Genomic DNA, 7,500 nt, shown 5'->3' on the forward strand with positions numbered 1-7,500 from the left:
TTTTAACCTGGACATACATGCATTGACAAAGAATTGTTTAGTCTGAAAGCTTTGCACTGTTCCTACAGGCTTAGATCCCGAGTTACAAAACAAAAAATACAATATAAAAGTTACTTAAATTTAAAGCAGCTGCTTCAAGTTTCCTTAAGGCAACATCTTAAGTTTACATGAACTCTTTGCCAAAGGTTTAAATACATTTAAATAGATAGCATTTCCAGGACCTCCTGAAAGAGGCCTCAGAATTGTTAGCCAAATACAAAAAGTTAGCAAATTACAGGTCTATACACACTGAGCAGACTGGATGAGAGGTGCTGACAACAACTGTTAGCTGAGATGTGTAAGTATCCTGTTGTTTTCGATTATTTATACAGATTATTGTTTCTAGAAATTTATATATAGCACTTTTATTGCCTGCTGCTTAGTTTTTGAGTGTATTTTATTGCTATTAACTAATCTGCACGGGTAACTGATTTGTTTGCAGTTAAAAGCATTCTGTATCTTTACAAATCTTTATCTGTTTAAAAACTTTCATTTTGTGGCTTTCTCTAGTGCTTACTGTCTGTAGGCTAATAGCTTTAGTATTTGTCCTAGTTCAGAATTGTTGGCTCTGGGCTTGTTTGTTTATACAGAGATTGTTCAAAGCACATGAACAGGCCATCTTGAATTAGCTGAAGCCTTTCTTTACCTTGGCTAGATTGTGTTAATTGTCTGCTGGCTAGTGGGGGCTGGTTCTTTTGTGTTTTTGTAAAAAAAAAAAAAAGGTTATTGTTCTGGTATTTAAGCCCTAACTTTGAGAGGGTTTCTGTCTATACACACTGAGCAGAGTGGATGAGAGGTGTTGACTACAACTGTTAGCTGAGATATACAAGTATCCTGTTTTTTTTTCGATTATTTATACAGATTCTTATTTCTAGCAATTTATATACAGCACTTTTATTGCCTGCTGCTTAGTTTTGAGTGTATTTTATTGCTATTGACTAATCTGCATGGGTAACTGATTTGTTTGCAGTTAAAAGCATTCTGTATCTTTACAAATCTTTATCTGTTTACAAACTTTCATTTTGTGGCCTTCTCTAGTGCTTACTGTCTGTAGGCTAATAGCTTTAGTATTGTCCCCACCCTCCCAGTTGGTGTCTTGCTGTTATACTTGGTGGCTTTGCAGTTGCCCGCCCCTACTGTAAATCTGAACTGGGACACTCCTCCCAGTCTAGTGTCATTAGCTCATTCTACCTAATACAGAGAGAACATTTGATAAGGCCTTCTGTTTCTCCTTTTTCCCCTTTCAAAAAAAAATTTTTTTTTTTGCATGAATCTCCTTGTGTTCTGACTGTGCTTCTCAAACATTTTGGAAATACAGAGTATATTTCAGAGCATTTATTATAAAAGTGTAATTGCCTTAATATTGCTACATCTCACGTGCTCTAGGTTGCACTGCATCTGAAGTGTTTGTGTGTTTTAGCTGCTTTTCTGTATATATAGACTTCTCTGTATATGCAGACTAACTACTTATTCTGCTGTGTTACTGCCTCTTAAATCGTTTTTCAGTTGTGCAATGCCTTGCTTCATTTAAAAAAAGTTTCAAATTGCTAATTTTGTAGGGTTTTAATTGCATTTACTGTTTAGGACTGCACACTCAAGTGTGTTAGCCTTTTCTGTGCTTATTTACTGTATTATTGCATTGTTTAGCCTGTTTCAACAAAAAAAAAAAAAATACTATCTTGTTTACTCGTTTCCCACCTTTTCTAGCCAGTCCATATCCCAGGCTTTGCTTGTCTCAGGCCTTTATTTTCTGTGCTCAGAGCTATTCAGACCTTGCTTTGGTAGAGGGAAGTCCTACTGCCTACCAGTGGGACTGGTGAGCATTGTACTGCCTATCTAACACTAGAGGAGTGGTTTCCAGCTCTGAAATTGTAATTTTATTAGCCTTTTGGGCTGATTTCTATCCCTTTCAAGTTTCTGGCTTAAAAACGCGTGTCTCTGCACATTTTTCACATCGTGCAGCACTGCGAGGCTACAGTTAAACTATTGCAGGTGCCAGAAAGTCTGCTCTTCAAATTTTCCCTTAAAACTAGCTGGTTCTCAGTAGTAGCACTAAAATCTGAACCCCTGTGACTAGCACTTGCTCTAGAACCTGTTGGAACTCACTAGGAAGCCTGAAACAGATACAAGCACTCAGCTCTCCTAGTCAATAAGGAGAAATTAATCATAGGCACTAAGCCTATAATTGCAAAGTACCTTGCAAAGGTAAGGGAAAACAGCTCTTAAACTTTACAAAAAAGCACCTAAACAGGCATGTCCATGGGTCAGCTTCCGGTGATTTCTCCAGTCCGCCTGGTGAATCTGGGCATACTGGGGCAATGTGTCAACTGCCTCATGTACACAGACAATCCTCTCCTCCTACCACCCAACACTGCAACCTGCGAGAGATGCACTTACATAGCCAAACTGGAAGCAAAGCTCTCTCCGGCCAAGATTGTGCTAGACAGTCAAGAGGAGAAGGTTAACACCTGCATCACACCTCAAGCAACTCATAGCCCTTCAAAACCCACACGATCAACACCCACACATAGCAACACTAAACCTACATATGCGGAAGCCCTTAACATTAACCTGCCCAAGAAACAAGGACCTCCGAAGCCGAAACGCAAACAAACACCAGTCACAACCAAAGTGACACATAGCTCAAAACACCAGTGTGCCACCCAACAACAGCCCCTACGGCAAGACAATGTACCCAACACTTTAGTCAGAGGTGACTCTATAGTCAGGCACACTGATGTCCAACTCACCAAACTGAACAAGGAGAAAATTACAGTCAGCTGCCTGTCGGGTGCCAGGATCTGCCACATAATGCATGCACTCAAGTCACTCCACAACAAGTACAAATACGACTCTGTCATTGTCCATGCTGGAGTGAACCTCCTTGGACTACATGAAGAGAGACATGGAAGAGCTCTTGGATCATGTGACCCAGGCAGGTATGACCCTAGCCCTGAGTAGCATCCTGCCTTTGCCCAGAATGATACCACAGTATAAGGACAGAATGATTGACTTCAACAATCGGTTAAGCTTCTGGTGTCATTCAAAGGGGATCCAGTATTTGTCTGCCTGGGAAGACATGATTGACAAACCACGATGCTTTGCCAGAGATGGTCTGCACCTGTCACCCCCGGGATTCAGGTTGCTGGCTAAAGCTCTTGCCACCCCTATAGTGCCTTTTTTAGGCAAGGTTCAAAGGATAACACCACCACCGTAACAGATGCAAGCATGCAAAATCTGAAGGTAATGCTACTCAATGCTAGAAGTCTAAACCTCAAATTGCACTCTCTCCGGGCACTCCTAAAAATGGAGAACATCGATATCTGTGCAGTAACCGAGACCTGGTTCAAGGCTCCAGAGAGCACCCCCGCAATACCAAGCTACAATTCTTACCATACTTTTCGGCCACAAAACCAGGACCAAAACACTAAAGGTGGAGGAGTGTCCATATTCACACCTCCAGGCTAGTTGCCCAACACAATGCATCTGAAATTCTCCAGGTGCAACTAACACTAGGTAAGACTGCAATCCAAATTGTTGCTTGCTACAGATCCCCCACCATGCCCCAAGATTCTCACTACACCTTTCTAAACATACTGGAAAATATTAAGATACAACTGAACACCCTAATACTGGGTGATTTTAACTACCCTGCCATTAACTGGGAAAATTACTCAGGTGCCAACTCCCTTTCCCAACGGTTCTTGGAATTCATAAATTCCAACACCCTGGATCAACTAATCCATTGTCCCACCAGGGGCTCCAATATCCTGGACATGGTCATTACCAACATGGGAGATGGATGTTCCACACCAGTCGTCACCCCCTCATTGGTCATGTCTGACCATAAGCAAATCACCCTTGACATCCACATCCCACCCCCACCCTCCAGTAAGGAAACCTCCTTAAAAAACATCTCTAAAGCCAACTTCAAGCTACTGAAGTCAGAAGTGACAAACTTCACAACACCCACGCAGACGGGATCTGGAAGTTCGACTGCAGAATCCTGCACTAAGGCACTGTAACGAGCACATCCACTCGTGCATGAATTGTGTCATCCCAAATAGAACCAAGATGCTCTTCTCCAAAATAAGGAAGCCAATCTGGTGGTCGCCTGCTATAAACAAACTATACAACAGAAGGAAGAAACTGTTGCAAAAAAGAGGAAAATCCCAGAATGCAAAAAACTCCCTCACCAACCTCAGTAAGAAGCTGAGATCCCTCATAAAATCCTCAAAAGCTAGTTACGAAAATAAAATTGCCAAAGATTACAAAGACAACCACAAGGCATTCTATAGTTATGTCAAGAATCTAAATGGCAATGCTCAGATCTGCTCTGAGTTACAACAGAATGGCATTAAATATACTGATCCCAAGGAAATTGCCAATATCCTGGCAGATCGATTTAGTGCCAACTTCACCCCCCTTTCACCCCCTAAAGGGCCCATCTCAATACCAAACAATTGCCAAATTCCGATAATCACGGCCACACAGGTAGAAACCGCACTCTCCAAAGCTAAGAATACAGCATCCATGGGACCAGATGACATTCCAGGCTGGGTACTACATGAACTACAAAATGAACTGGCACCTCACCTAAGTGTCATGTTTAATCATAGCCTCACCTCAGGCTTCATGCCCACTGAGTGGCGGACAGCTACAGCTATCCCGCTCCACAAGGGGGGAACCACCTTGGATCCCGGGAACTACCGTCCCGTCAGTCTGACAAGCCTGATCTGCAAGGGAACGCATTATCATGGAACTTATAAACAAAGACATTGGCAACCTTCAAATACTGGACCCCACCCAGTTTGGGTTTGTGAAGGACCGATCTTGTCTCCTGAATCTGATTGACTTCTTCGAATCAGTATCCAGAGCTGTGGACGAGGGTAAGGCGGTCCACAGAGCCTATCTGGACCTCGCCAAGGCCTTTGACACTATCCCCCACTCTAGAATCATAGATAAACTTACTAAGCTGGGCATAAATCCCTACGTCACTCGATGGACTGCCAACTGGCTTTCTGACAGAACCCAGACTGTAAAAGTAGCAGACTCCAAATCCAGCTCCAGACAAGTAACAAGTGGAGTACCTCAGGGTTCAGTCCTGGAACCACTCTTGTTTGGCATCTACTTCTCTGAACTACAGGCCAACACTAAGGGACTCTGGCAAAGTTTGCAGATGACTGCAAACTGGGAGCCATTATTGAATCCCCAAATGATGTGGATATTCTACAAAAGGGCCTTACAGAAACAGATGCCTGGTGCCAGAGCCATGGGCTCAAGCTTAATGCCAAGAAATGTATAGTTATCCCCTTTGGAAAAAAACATGTACCCATGAATTACCACATAGGTGGCAGGACACTAAACATCGAAAGTGTGATGAGAGACTTAGGGACACAGATGGACAGTGGTCTCACTTTCGATAACCACATCGCCACAACAGTCAGGAAATCCTTCTATGTGTCACACCTCATCACTAAGGGCTTTTCATCCAGAAAAAATGAGGTCATTGTCCCACTGTACTCATCCCTCATTAGACCCATTATAGAGTATAATGCCCCGTTTGGTATGTACCTCACAAGACATCTGTAACAGCCGGAAAGGCCACAGAAATACCTCACTAAAAGAATCACAGGCCTAAAGCAGATGCCATATGCTGACCGTCTAAAAAAACTCCAGCTATACTCTGTGGCATATCGTCTACTCAGAGGTGATCTCTGCTTAACATACAAGGCCATGTCAAACCCTGAGCTCTTGCACATGCTCCACTTAAAGAAATCCCAATCCCTCAGAGCCACACGCTCCAGGGATCTAAATCTTGTCATCACAATGAACAAAACATGCTGGAGGGATAGGTTCCTGACCCAGAGACTCCCCATACTCTGGAATAGACTGCCCATACATGTTAAGCAGAGCACCTCATTGGCCTCATCAAAAGAAACCTTGATGATTGGATGGGAGATAGGAAATTCACCCCGGGGATCATGTCAGTCACCCCGCTAGACAGGGGCCCACAGAAGTAAATATTGTGGGAAGAAATATCCAGGGAATTGTTATGGTTAGGCTTGCATAGGCCCTAGGGCCGATAGCCTAGTACCAACCTATGAACAACATGGGAGCAAGACAGGTTAAAATTGTTTATCAAATGTTTCAGGAGACTTAACTGGGAAAATTTGCAGACCCTGGAAAGAAGGTCAGAGGTGGCAAACTAAAGTATAGGGTACAAGCAGCTCTGAAAGCTTTGATAAAGTCAAATTCTGGATCTGGAAAACAGACCTTAATGCACTGGGTAACCAATACAATTCTTATATCAGGATAATTTCATCACACCATGCCAAACTATTCAATACCCTATCTGCTAAACTCTAGACTCAATGCAGATGTTCAGGTTCAAAATCTCAGAGTCACTGAAAAAGATTATTACGTAAGCCAGGATGTGTAAAACATTACTGAGTCCCATATGTCTTCTGCTTTTTTCATAGTTACATTTCATGATAGCAACACTACTTGATGGGATTTAATGACTAATCCTGGAGACATTCTTAAGAACAAAAAGTGTTATGATCTCACTACAGCTGACATTTGCTCCTGAAGTGTCAGTACATTATCAATAATAATCGGAGATCTCAAACTAGTGACAAAAACTGTAAGCCAGCTCCACCATGTGAAACAGTGAAAAAATGACATGTAACCTGAGAAGACTGTTGCGTAAGGAAGCATAATAATGTACAAGAATGTGAGATGGGGTTTAATCTCCATGAAGTCTACAGTCCAAATAAGAAAATACATTTGTGCAAGTAAATGTAAAATAACAGTAGACGTTCAAATGATCACTGCCAAAGCAGCCTAAGCTACATGAGTTATGTCCTGCCAAGGACATAACAGCCAGCTTCCAAAGCTTCTGGACAACTTCTGCAGCTCAAACCATTAGTCAGCTTGAGCTGAGTTAACTAAAATTCAGGTTTGGGCACAGAGCCCCTCAGAGTTATCATGCTGACAGACAGATAGAAGCTAAAGTTCTGAGAAGGACAATGCTGGGAAAATAATAAAAATAATAATATAATCATCCACACCCTGGCATAAAAACATAAACAAAAAACAAGGGAATGGAGAGAGGAAGTGGTTACTGCAGCAATGATAATGCAAACTACTACTGTCATGATACGCTTACTTACCTGACCATACTATGTTTCTTCATTTGATCACTGCTACAGTAGCCTAAGCTATATCGGCAGATTATCATAGCTTACAAAGAGTGGGAGTAGGAAGAATGAGGATCCAGAAACCCATGGAGCATGGTCCTAGCAAAGCCTGTCCGAGACCTGGCAAAGGTATTTAGTTTGCAGTGCTTTGTAAAAGGTATGTATACAGGGCCAAGTTGTTGCTTCTAGAATACTTCTAAAATCCAACCTTTTCCAAAAAGCCATAGAAGAAGCCAAGGTTCAAGCAGAATAAGACTTG

The 7,500-nt window shown here is 42.3% G+C and overlaps 1 protein-coding gene across 1 annotated transcript in view; it reads right to left on the reverse strand.

The window, feature by feature from the left end:
• Nucleotides 1-7,500, reverse strand: part of GUF1 (GTP binding elongation factor GUF1) — an 839,924-nt gene that overhangs the window by 805,250 nt on the left and 27,174 nt on the right. The gene's annotated exons all lie outside the window — the stretch shown is intronic.

Source organism: Protopterus annectens, chromosome 2.part0 (genome assembly GCF_019279795.1).
Source record: "Protopterus annectens isolate FY-2018-M chromosome 2.part0, PAN1.0, whole genome shotgun sequence".
Lineage (NCBI taxonomy): Eukaryota > Metazoa > Chordata > Ceratodontiformes > Protopteridae > Protopterus > Protopterus annectens.